The following is a 13,197-nucleotide window of genomic DNA, read 5'->3' as shown; positions in this document are numbered from 1 at the left end:
AAGTTCAAATCCCCGAGCTGACAAGGTACAAATCTGTCGTTCTGCCCCTGAACAGGCACTGTTCCTAGGCCATCATTGAAAATAAGAATTTGTTCCTAAATAAATAAAGGTTAAAAAAAATTGGCTACAGCTTCATGTCCAAACCGATGCTGACATGAGGTGGCCAAACTTTAATGAGACTTAATTACAAAAATATAGTGATGATTGACAAATATAAATGAAGAATAACTAACATGAGCATCTAAAGGCTTGATTCTGTCGACATACTGGAGGCACGGTTCCTTCAGGTCAAATGGTCACAAGACTGGAGAGTGAAGTGCCTGTGGCGCACCACACATCACCCACCTTAAATCTGAGCGGGGCGGTTTGCATTTTAAAACTATTTAACCAGAAACATAATTGTTTAAAACCTGGAAATGTAATGTAATTTTATGAAGCATGTACCTTGTTTCAAAGGAGCCTAGCATAGCCAAAATACAACCATCGAAATGTTGAGGGAAGTATTTTAACACTTAATACACCATTGAAAACAGCATGATTCTCATGTTCTACTGGTTTTCAGCATAATCCTAGTCATATTAGTAAACCATGCTAGTTAATGCATCTTTAGATCTCCCCTTAATTTTTACATGAAACCACTGGTGCATGCAGTGCGCTTCTGAGATGTTTTCCTGTTAATGGCATTTTGGAACATTCGCGCATAGCCTACAGCCATGATCGCATTGTTGAGCTGAAAATATAAAGAAATAAAACGATCAACATTTTAAGCTAAACGGTCTGATCTGTTGCATCATTGGTTTAAAAAAATATATACATATGTGCGTGCGTGCAGTGGTTGGATGAATTTTAAAACAGTCCGTTTTAAAACAGACATTTATCATCATCACAGGGACAACGGGAATCCCTTAATATCGAGCCCTGTAGGGAAAAGTATTTTGTTGTAATTGTAACATTGTATTTTGAGATAGGCTTGACTATGCAAAGAGTGTAGCAAACATTGTGGTCTGATTCTCTATGGTAAAAAAAAGACGGTAACGCATGGGTCCTTGATCATACAATGACGTGCAACTGGTGTTCGTGGCATGACAAGCAAAAAGTTTGTCTAGCCCTGCCACTCCATATTCCCTTGACAAGAGCTCCACAGCGATGTCAGCTCTGGCTCATGAATATTCATCCACTTCATTAACACACAAGTGGGGAAACAACATATTGCATGAGCCTGACATTATTTGGAGAGAATGAATGAAATACAGATGGGACAGACGCTAGAGAAAGAGGAGAGTCCACTAGTAGAGACAGACAACACAATAACTCTTTACTGAACCTCAAGAGTACCAGAAAGTTGTCCTACATTTTTCCACGATCCAGCAGCCCCCTTCCAAACCCAGATAAGGCTCTCTAAAAGCAGGAGCAAAGGCAAGGACATCAGGCTGGGAATTACATGCCATTTTACCTTGGAAATCTTCCAGGAACAAAGGCAACAAACAGCTGCAATTTCTCTGCTCATGTCTGGCTGCACACACAATGAACGGCTAAGTGCAGCGTGGAGGAAGCCACAGAGCAATCTGCTGTCATTCTACTGCCATTCAGCCAGTCAGCAACCTGGTGTTGTTTTTCCAACCTGCCCCCATAAATACACACACTCAATCACACAAGTGTACAAAGAATGTATGTTTCCTGCACATAGGTTATGCAAACCCACTCCCACAACAGAGACATACTCAAATCCACTTAGCCACAGACACACACTGACAAACCTACACACAAACAAGATTATTTTCTCTTTATGCTGTAATGCCTCTTAAGAGGGACGGCCATGGGGGAAATCTCCATTCTCTAGTGATGTCCTCAGAGACCCAGTGAGACAGCACACGATATTTCTCAGCTAACCTCTTTGATGACTGAAAAAGTGGGCCGCTTTGGGGAAGCGATAAGACAAAGTCAGTCGTCACCCAAAAACTTTGTCCAGCCTTGTCCCCAGCTCTTTAAGGGCTGCGTTGCGAGGGCCTCGGACAAAAACACCCAACTATAATTGGAACACGGCCCAGGAATCAATACTGCTGCTCAAGTAACGGTCCTCAGCCAGAGCCATTTCATATTATACCCTCCATACCTGTTTCTCTGACAACAAAAAAAGAAAAGAAAAAAAACTCAATTTCAGAATGGTATGAACTATCGATTTCACTACCGCAATCCTCTTCCATCCCCAACATCACCTCTCTCCCCCCCATCTCACTCGCTCTCTCTATACCTCCACCTCACCTACTATATAACTCCATTTCTCATTCCATCTTATCTAGATTTGTTCATCTTTTTAGCTCCATCTTTGCACATAACACTCCTCACTCCACCTGCATTAAACCCGTTGCTCTCACTCCTTACTTAGACAATAGTTTAGTATCTCCCTCTGTAAAGTCTCACTTATCTTTCTCCCTCCATCCCTGTCTGGGCATCTCTTTGTATCATTTCACCTTTGACCTTGAATTTGCACAGCTCTTAAACCCTGTCTCACCCAACCCTCAGAGATACTACCCCTAGATGGGTGATTCATTCCCAAAATACCAAACAGCCATAGGGAAATTACCTTTGAATTCAATTGGACTCGCATCACAACAGCAAGATGGTCTACTGCTGCTTTCCAAGCTCAAATGGCAGTAATTACCAGCACGATTAGATCTGACTTCTAAATCACTGCATTGTCATTGATATTCAGATAACTTCTCTGGGTCAGCAGCAAGGCTACTCGGCCAGGGAGAAGTAGGCCTCAAGCCCCCAGACCAGGCAGGCCTCCAGCCCACACTCTCCACACCCAGCCAGCCAGACGCTCACTAAGCTAAACCGCCACCAGCACAGCAAGGCAGCACATGTAAATACATCTAAATGGCAGATGGAATGAGCTGTGTCTGGTTTCTCGATACCGATGGAATTTACACTTACGAGTGTTTCAACAATGCATCTTTCCAATAACGGCCAAAGATGTAATACGCCTTTCCCAAAACACCACGCAGAGAGAATGGTCGCTAAGTGCGTTGTAGGAGCATGTGTCGATACTGATAGGCCGGAAAGAAAAGGCAGTGCAGTGCTGCTCTCGGATTAGCTTTCTCCATTAAAAATCTTGCCTTAACATTAGAATGATTTCACAATACTGACGACGGAGCAGAACTTAGAATGAAGTTACCACCTAAGGCTGCAAATATTGAGGCGTCTTATTCTAATGCTTACCCAATAAAAAAGCACAAAGTCACCGATTGGCACATCATTGCGCATATTAGGCTACACATCATGAAAAATAATGAGGCAAATTAGAGAAATTTGCCAAATAGAACAATTGATTGAACATTAAATATATTTCTATATGATTGAAATAGGCCTATAGCTTATTGTTAATATTTGAATGCAGTTCTCAGTTTTCATTTGTATAATATTTTTAAACATAGCTTGGAATTAATTCCAAAGACATTGACAACTCTGTATTTGTAGTTATCGGCAGTCACAGAGATATGTGTTTAAAATGACGTGGGGGGGCATCTAACGGCGGACTTCGCTGTTCTACGAGCAGTCTGAGGCAAGCATTAAATTCCAAGCATTTTCAAGTGCAACGTTGGATTTAACAATGCTCCTACGAAGGCTCTAACGATGAACTGAGCCTTATGATGCTTTTGGGAAACCAGCCCTAGGTTTGTTTTTCACTTTAAAATGGATGCCATAATGTAATGGAAGAGCAGCAGGCTTGGTTTTTGTCTGGCTGAAAAATGGCCTGGCATCTCTTTAAGGTAACAAAAAACATCCACTTCGTCTGCGTCAGTCCTGCTCCCACCCTGTTATTGGAGTGCAGGAATGAGCAGTGGAAAACAATTAGATACCGCCACTGTCTGCATCAGTCACTCGCACACAAAATACATTTCATCCCACACATCCGAAACAGCCAATAGCACAGGCAGGCGTTTGCGACCCCAATCCATATTTCAATTTCCAACCTCTCAGCAAAGTAATGCAATACTTGCTGATTACTTGTGAGGGAATGCAACATTGTGAGAAATGGGCTTCTTCTAAAGCTGCACCTGTAGTGTCACACTGACTCACACACATTTACTGGAGCTGCACACACACCTATTACCACCATTATCCACATATACATATACATACACACATACATACATACATACATACATACATACATATATACACACACACTTAACACAGGTGGAAAGACAATCACACAACTAAACTGCCTGGATGCACACTCCGGTGCTCTTCTCCTCACGGCTCTGTGGCCATGTGGAAGCGGAGGCTGGCGAGTATTAGCGACAAATTTAGGAGCTTAAACAGCGACAGCTTTACGATGCCTGAGTGGCCTCTACCACTCCATTGCTGTCAGATTACATTAGCTTGCCCTTCACCATGCACTTCGATTGGCTGTTATTCCTAGCAGTTACAGAAGCACCTCGCGTAAATAAAACAAAGTGTTCTTTCCTATGGATGGTGTGTAGAGTGCATCTCCGCTAAATCGAGTGCTGTCCAATTTAACATATAACATAGAATGGATGGAGTTGGCTGGGACGTGATGGCTGGCTTGGGGTTTGCGTGCAGTGAAACGACGAGGTAGGCATTGCAGTACAGGTAAACCTTTGAAGTGTTCCATCGCCAGTCATGGTCATTTAGGTTTTGTGCAACGGAAATGTCTTTTACCATTTTGGCCTAATCACTGACTACAGCCTGACTAACTACGGAACATTGGAAACTTGTGCCTGCTCTGAGGATCCTTTCCTGTCAACGCAGTCTGGAAGCACGTACAAAATTTGTCTTCATACAGAGAAGCACATTCCTGTTGACAACCACAGGGTTTTCCTTACCGTTATGAGATGGCTGTCTCTCAGCACAGCCACACTGACTGTTGAGGCCAGCATGTCAAATCAAGGTAAGTACTCCAGTCAGGTAAGTACTCCACTCGCACCAAAATGACTTTCCCAGTTAAAACAGCTGCCAAGATGAAGTCTCTGCACTCAAGCCACAACTAAACACATGTCTGTCTTCAGACTTTCACAGGCCCCATTTTCCTCATCAATAGAGCCAAAACTCTCACTTACCTGAAATAGTGTAGGCCTATCAGTTTTGAGGTGTCTGTTGGAGCAGGTGTGTATCAGGTGAATGAGTACTTCTAGTGCAGCTCCTTGAGGGCAGCTTTTAGGACTGGGACTGTAGTGGGTGTCCCAGTAGTTGTTATCTATGCTGTCTCAGAGCATACCTCACTAAACCACTCAGATACTCAACTAAACTCCAACAAAGCTCCCTCAGTTTCAACCTGCGTGTGTTTACAATCTAGAAAAATGCAGAAGGACCACACAAGAATGATTGAGAATTCCCACAGCACTTCATGTACTAAAACTAAAATTGCGTCAACATTTGATTTGGTGAAATACCAGCTGTGCCCCAAAACGCCCACTTAAAAAACATCTGCCACCGTAATTCGCTTTGTCTGTGCATGGTTAACCATATTGACAATTTCACAGTTTCTCATATTTAGGCAGGACCTTATTCTGCAATGCAGCAACCCCTCAGCCTGGCTCTTCACATTCTCTATGGAGCTCCGTTTCTGGCAAAGGACACTGTGCTGCACAACTCATGCAAACAAATACGGGAGACAAGTGATGGTCACTATCTGGCAGGATACAGGCAGTTGTGGGATGGTGGCTTCAGAGGAAATTGTGGGTTCATAATGTGGCAACAAAAAAAATGATTTTACTTACGCGCACAGGGCCCCTTTGAGAATTACTCATGTATTCATTTCTAGAAATAACCCACCTCTTTCCCGCACACCAACTGCATAAAATGAATATTTCCTTCACAAATGGTCAAGCTAAAACCAGCTGTCAAACCATTGTCAGACAAGCGCGAGGCAGCGTAGATTGGCTAGCTAACTAGCTCAGCTGGCTAACCAACTAGCTAGCAAGCTGGCTAAATAGGAAACTACAACAAGTGTTTTGTTACATTTTAGCACGATTAGCTAATGTTTGGTAGACGATTTGTCAGGGCTAGCTTCCGACGAGCTAGCTACCAGTCTGCTGGTTAGTTAACTAGCTAGCGAGCGAACGTTCGCTAGCTAAGTGTAGCTTGCTATCTCGAACATCAACAGTCGAGATTGTTGAGAAGGTAAAATAGCTAGATACAAGTTGGCTAAGTGCCTTCCGTATTCCTGTTAGATACCAAACTCACATGTTCATTGGTGTTTGGTCTCAGAATGAAAGCGAGTACAAACAAAGTTTCCTTTTGTTTTAAAACTCACCTTTTTTCAGTCTGTTCCACGACAGGATAGGAATTTTTTTGTCAGCACTGGCACTCTACATCCGGGTTATGCCTGTGACGACAGCATGCACGCCCATACCAAAACATTGCCATGCTTTGTTATTTTAGCTAAATACTTTATTCATGAATGTACATGTCTTATTAATAGATTTATTCATGTAAATATAAAAGTCAAAAAACTATATTTATTATTTTTGAGAATTAAATTGAACATTAATTAAACACAATTCATTCTTCTCATAGCATTATTTTTATAATGTATTGTCTGTATTCCCCTCACTGTCGTTTGTAAGACTTGTATACTCTGTTGTAAACTTATTGTTTTTCTATATATTTTGAATTGGTTTACAATAAAGTCTAAATTAAAAATATAATTGCCATGCTGTGATAGGACAGTCAGTATGTGAAAAAGCCTGATGATACAGTCTTCTTCTTCCTCTTCTTCTTCTTATTCAATAAAATTACATAACGAGGCTATATACAGGGGTTACCGTCCCGAGTCAATATGCTGGGATACAGGTTAATCTAGGTCATTTGCACATGTAGGTAGGGGTAAAGTGACTATGCATAGATAATAAACAGTGAAGTAGCAGCAGTGTAAAAACAGTGTAAATAGTTCGGAGAGCCATTTTATTAATTGTTCAGCAGTCTTATGGCTTGGGGTAGAAGCTGTTAAGGAGCCTTTTGGACCTAGACTTGGCGCTTCAGTACAGCTTGTTATGCGGTAGCAGAGAGAACAGTCTATCACTTGGGTGACTGGAGTCTGACAATTTTTTGGTCCTTCCTCTGACACCGCCAAGTATATAGGTCCTGGATGGCAGGAATCTTGGACCCAGTGATGTATTGGGCCGTATGCACTGCCCTCTGTAGCACCTTACGGTTCCGAGCAGTTGCCATATCAAGAGGTGATACAACCGGTCCGGATGCTCTCGATGGTGCAGCTGTAGAACTTTTTGAGGATCTGGGGACAAATGACAAATCTTTTCAGTCTCAGAGGGGAGAAAAGGTGTTGTCGTGCCCTCTTCACAAATGTCTTGGTGTGTTTGGACCATGATAGTTTGTTGGTGATGTGGACACCAAGGAACTTGAAATTCTCGACCCGCTCCACTACAGCGCCATCAATGTTAATGGGGGCCTGTTCAGCCGTCCTTTTCCTGTAGTCCACGATCATCTTCTTTGTCTTGCTCACATTGAGGGAGAGGTTGCTGTCCTGGCACCACACTGCCAGGTATCTGACCTCCTCCCTATAGGCTGTCTCATCGTTGTCGGTGATCAGGCCCACCACTGTTGTGTCATCAGCAAACTTCATTTTAATTTTAATTTGACCTTTATTTAACCAGGCAAGTCAGTTAAGAACACATTCTTATTTTCAATGACGGCCTGGGAACAGTGGGTTAACTGCCTGTTCAGGGGCAGAACGACAGATTTGTACCTTGTCAGCTCGGGGGTTTGAACTCGCAACCTTCCGGTCTAACCACTAGGCTACCCTGCCGCCCCTTAATGATGGTGTTGGAGTCGTGCACGCACCCCTGAGGGGCCCCCGTATGGAGGATCAGTGGGGCAGGTGTGTTGTTGCCTACCATTTACCACCTGGAAGCGGCCAGTCAGGAAGTCCAGGATCCAGTTGCAAAGGGAGGTATTTAGTCCCAGGGTCCTTTGCTTAGTGATGAGCTTTTGGGCATTATGACCTTGAACGATGAGCTGTAATCAATGAACACCTTTCTCACATAGGTGTTCCTTTTGTCCAGGTGGGAAAGGGCAGTGTTGAGTTCGATTGAGATTGCGTCTTCTGTGGATCTTTTGGGGCGGTATGCGAATTGGAGTGGGTCTAGGGTGTCCGGGATGATGGTGTTGATGTGAGCCATGACCAGCTTTTTAAAGCTCTTCATGGCTACCGATGTGAGTGCTATGGGGCGGTAGTCATTTTGTCTGGTTACCTTCGCATTTTTGGGCACAGGGACTATGGTGGTCTGCTTGAAACATGTAGGTATTACAGAGTCGGTCAGGGAGAGATTGAAAATGTCAGTGAAGACACTTGCCAGTTGGTCCACGCAAGCTCTGAGTACAAGCCCTGGTAATCCGCGTCATCTGACAACTTCCGCATTGAGCGAGTCACTGGTACTTCCTGCTTTAGTTTTTGCGTGTAAGCAGGAATCAGGAGGATAGAATTATGTTTTTGCCAAATGGAGGGCGAGGGAGAGCTTTGTATGCATCTCTGTGTGTGGAGTAAAGGTGGTCTTGAGTTTTCCTTTCCTCTGGTTGCACATGTGACATGCTGGTAGAAATGAGGTAAAATAGATATAAGTTTGCCTGCATTAAAGAAGCTCTTCTTATGGATGAGCATTTTCTTGTTTGCTAATAGCCTTTTACAGCTCGTTGACTGTGGTCTTAGTGCCAGCATCGGTTTGTGGTGGTAAATAGACGGCTACGAAAAATATAGATGAAAACTCTCTAGGTAGGTAGTGTGTTCTACAGCTTATCATGAGGTACTCCACCTCAGGTGAGCAATACCTCAATACTTCTTTAATATTAGACATTACGCACCAGCTGTTATTGACAAATAGACACACACCCCTGCCCCTCGTCTTACCAGATGTAGCTGCTCTGTCCTGCCGATGCACGGAAAACCCAGCCAGCTCTATATTATCTGTGTCGTCATTTAGCCACGGCTAGGTGAAACATAATATATTAAAGTTTTTAATGTCCCGTTGGTAGGATAGTCTTGACTGTAGATAATCCTGTTTGTTTTCTAATGATTGCACATTGGCCAACAGAACCGATGGTGGTGGCGATTTACTCACTAACCTACGAATCCTCACAAGGCACCCCGACCTTCGCCCCCTGTATTTTTTCTTCAAGCGAATGATAGGGATTTGGGGCTGGTCTCCGGGAAGCAGTATATCCTTTGCTTCTGACTGATTAAATAAAACCATTTGTCTAGTTCTAGGTGAGTAATCACTGTGTTGATGTCCAGAAGCTATTTTCGGTCATTAGAGACAGTAGCAGCAACTTTATTTTTATTTTTTTATTTCACCTTTATTTAACCAGGTAGGCCAGTTGAGAACAAGTTCTCATTTACAACTGTGACCTGGTCAAGATAAAGCAAAGCAGTGCAACAAAAACAACAGCACAGAGTTACACATAAACAAACGTACAGTCAATAACACAAAAGAAAATAAAAATATAAAAATCTATGTACAGTGTGTGCAAATGTAGAAGAGTAGGGAGGTAGGCAATAAATAGGCCCTGGAGGTAAAAATAATTACAATTTAGCATTAATACTGGAGTGATAGATGTGCAATTTATGAATTTGCAAGTAGATATACTGGTGTGCGCGTAGAGATACTAGGGTGCAACAAAGCTAGAGAGTAAGTAATAATATGGGTATGAGGTAGTAACGTTATATACAAAATAAGTTTCAAACAATGCAAAAAAATGAACAAAATAGTACAGATGGTTAGGAGCCTGTAAAACGGCAGCCATCCCCTCCGGCAACATTATAAGAACATTGTAAGAACATTGTAAGAACATTTTCAAAGATTTTACTGAGTTACAGTTCATATAAGGAAATCAATCAATTGAAATGATTTCATTAGGCCCTAATCTATGGGTTTCACATGAATGGGAATACAGATATGCATCTGTTGGTCACACCATTTGCCTCATGCAGCGCAGCACATCTCCTTTGCATAGAGTTTATCATCCTGTTGATTGTGGCCTGTGAAATGTTGTCCCAATCCTCTTCAGTGGCTGTGTGAAGTTGCTGGATATTTGCGGGAACTGTAACAAGCTGTCATACATGTTGATCCAGAGCATCCTAAACATGCTCAATGGGTGACATGTCTGGTGAATATGCATGCCATGGAAGAACTGAGACATTTTCAGGACGCTTCCAGGAATTGTTTTCAGATAATTGCGACATGGGACCGTGTATTATCATGCTGAAACAAGATGTTATGGCGTCAGATAAATGGCACGACAATGGGCCTCTGGATCTCCTTACGGTATCTCTGTGCATTGAAATTGCCATTGATAAAATGTGATTGTGTTCATTGTCCGTAGCTTATGCCTGCCCACACCATAATCCCACCGCCACCGTGGGGCACTCTGTTCACAACATTGACATCAGCAAACCGCTCGCCCACACGTGCCATACACCATGTCTACCATCTGCCCGGTACAGTTAAAACTGGGATTCATCCATGAAGAGCACACTTCTCCAGTGTGCCAGTGGCCATCGAAGGTGAGCATTTGCCCTGTTGAGGATGATGAGCACGCAGATGAGCTTCCCTGAGACGGTTTCTGACAGTTTGTGCAGAAATTCTTCAGTTGTGCAAACCCACAGTTTCATCAGCTGTACGGGTGGCTCGTCTCCGATGATCCCGCAGGTGAAAAAGCCGGATGTGGAGGTCCTGGGCTGGCGTGGTTACACGTGGTCTACGGTTGTGAGGCCGGTTGGACATGCTGTCAAATTGACTTTGGAGGCGGCTTATGGTACAGAAATGAACATTACATTCTCTGGCAGCAGCTCTGATGGACATTCCCACAATTAGCATACCAATTCCACACTCCCTCAAAATTTTAGACATCTGTGGCATTGTGTCTTGTGACAAAACTGCACATTTTAGAGTGGTCTTTAATTGTCCCAAGCACAAGGTGCACCTGTGTAATAACCATGCTGTTTAATCAGCTTCTTGATATGCCACACCAATCAATGGATTATCTTGGCAAAGAAGAAATGCTCACTAACGGGGATGTCAACAAACATGTGCACCACATTTGAGAGAAATAAGCTTTTTATGCATATGGAGGATTTCTGGGATCTTTTATTTTAGCTCATGAAACATGGGACCAACACTTTACATGTTGCGTTTATATTTTTTTTAGGTATAAAATAAAATAATCAAATCCCTACTAACTTCTAGCACATGCTCCCCCCAAAATCCCTCCCAGGCCCCCCAATCCCAGTAAACTTAATCTATATCATTCTGAAACAATCCACCTTTAGGATTATTCAGCATGTCAGCAACCTTTTCCACAGTAACATTTGTTACCTCCAATAACTATTTTGCCATTTCCACAATAACCTTCAACCTGGCATTTCTGCTTTCCACAACCAAAGCCGTGTTGATAACCTTACCAATGAAAGCTATGAAGTCAACTTTATTCATTATCAAAGTGTCCTTTGACAAAGCACATTCAAGAGCCCAAGATTTCTGAACAGGTCTTGAAACCACGCCAGGACCAGCAGAAGCACCAGCCCCGAAAGGAAGTCCACTTACTACAGGAGTCCGCACTGGAGTTCCACCAATCTGCACATGATACATCATGAGTGATTCTATATCTCTGAGCCTCTCTAGCCTCTCTCTTAATCAGATAGGGAGTAAATAAGGCCCATCAAACACCATCACAACTTTCCCCTCCGAGACATTTTTACTATTACTTCCTACCTTATGGTGTCTTTATGCTTTCCATACTGTCACGCCTTGGTCTTAGTGTTTTGTGTTTTCGTTGATTGTTTGGTCAGGCCAGGGTGTGACATGGGTTTGTTTTGTTGTATTTCGTATTGGGGTTTTGTGGTTATTGGGATTGCGGCTGAGTAGGGGTGTTGTATGGGCTTGGCTGCCTGAGACGGTTCTCAATCAGGTGATTCTCGTTGTCTCTGATTGGGAACCGTATTTAGGTAGCCTGGGTTTCGCTTTGTATTTCGTGGGTGATTGTTCCTGTCTCTGTGTAGTGTTCACCAGATAGGCTGTTATTAGTTTTCACGTTCCGTTTGTTGTTTTGTATTTGTATCAGTTATTTCATGTACCGCGATTCATTCATTAAAGACATGAGTAACCACCACGCTGCATTTCGGTCCGACTTTCTTTCGACAAACGAAGAACGCCGTTACACATACTAGACGCTCCACTGCTTTCAGTATCATGATCTCTCTTCTTCCTATGTCTTTCCACTACAGACCATTCAGATCCTTGACCCTCATCTTTCCACTCCATATCATCACAACTGTCACCCATAAAGATCGCATTCCAGCACAACTGTTGCTTCCCCAACCTTTTCTCCATTTCCTCCACTTTGCCCGCACTACTCGCCGCCATTTGATCTCATTCCAGGGCCATGTTCATTACGAAAATGTTGTTGATAGAAATACCACAAATAGAGATGATGTGATTCCTTATTCTAGATGTCATAGAGGCTTGTTTATTCTATCTGAACATTCCAAAACGTTGTGTCCTCCTGTACGTCGTTGTGTCCTCCCACAGCGTTGAAATGAAAGATGTGATTTTCACAGACAGATTGCATATTATTTTGTGGACTTTAATCTTTCATGGATTATTCATCTTGAACTGAAGTTCTTAGATTCTATTTCTGTGATCTTCTTCCAAGCAGTTGTCTACCGGGACATATGGTTTTGAAGGCAGAAGAAGTTTATAGAAATATAGTAAAGAAATGTAAAATATTTGTCAAGAAGAAAAAAGATAACTTTAAACGTTTATTGAACTCTTACTAAAATTTTAAAAATGCATTGGCACCGGCATCTGGATGTTGGCTTGAACATTCGTGACGTTCCCGAAACAGTGGATGTGTTTGCACTTTCCCACTCATAGCAAGGAGAACAGCCTTGACAGGAATACAATTACATATTTAATTTGTGATTTTTAATAACAAACATAACACACATGTTCATGAGTTATGCAAAATCCTTGTTATTCCAAGCCAATAGAACGCAGTCACCACATAGTAGTGTATTACCCTGTGTCTGCTCAGTCTGCAGGGTTGGCACCATGTTCTCCAGTAGCTCCACTCTGAAGGACTTTAATGCAATTATAAATAAATAAGCATGTGGTGGGGAAGAAGACGAGGCCCTTTGGGGACAAGCTGAGAGAAAAT

At 42.7% G+C, this 13,197-nt stretch overlaps 1 protein-coding gene across 3 annotated transcripts in view; it reads right to left on the bottom strand.

The window, feature by feature from the left end:
• Positions 1-6,393, bottom strand: part of LOC118377204 (speckle-type POZ protein) — a 122,879-nt gene extending 116,486 nt beyond the window's left edge. For 2 of the 3 annotated variants that reach the window (XM_052519256.1, XM_052519257.1), the window contains exon 1: positions 6,284-6,393. The gene's annotated coding sequence lies outside the window, so the exon portion shown is untranslated. Of the gene's footprint in view, positions 1-6,213; positions 6,233-6,283 lie in introns of those variants that run through there. The other variant, XM_052519258.1, reaches the window with a different exon arrangement.
• Positions 6,394-13,197: the final 6,804 nt, after the last annotated feature.

The sequence above is a fragment of the Oncorhynchus keta genome, chromosome 5 (assembly GCF_023373465.1).
Source record: "Oncorhynchus keta strain PuntledgeMale-10-30-2019 chromosome 5, Oket_V2, whole genome shotgun sequence".
Taxonomy (NCBI): domain Eukaryota; kingdom Metazoa; phylum Chordata; class Actinopteri; order Salmoniformes; family Salmonidae; genus Oncorhynchus; species Oncorhynchus keta.
The sequence above is the reverse complement of the archived record's forward strand: the minus strand, read 5'-3'. Positions and strand labels throughout refer to the sequence as shown.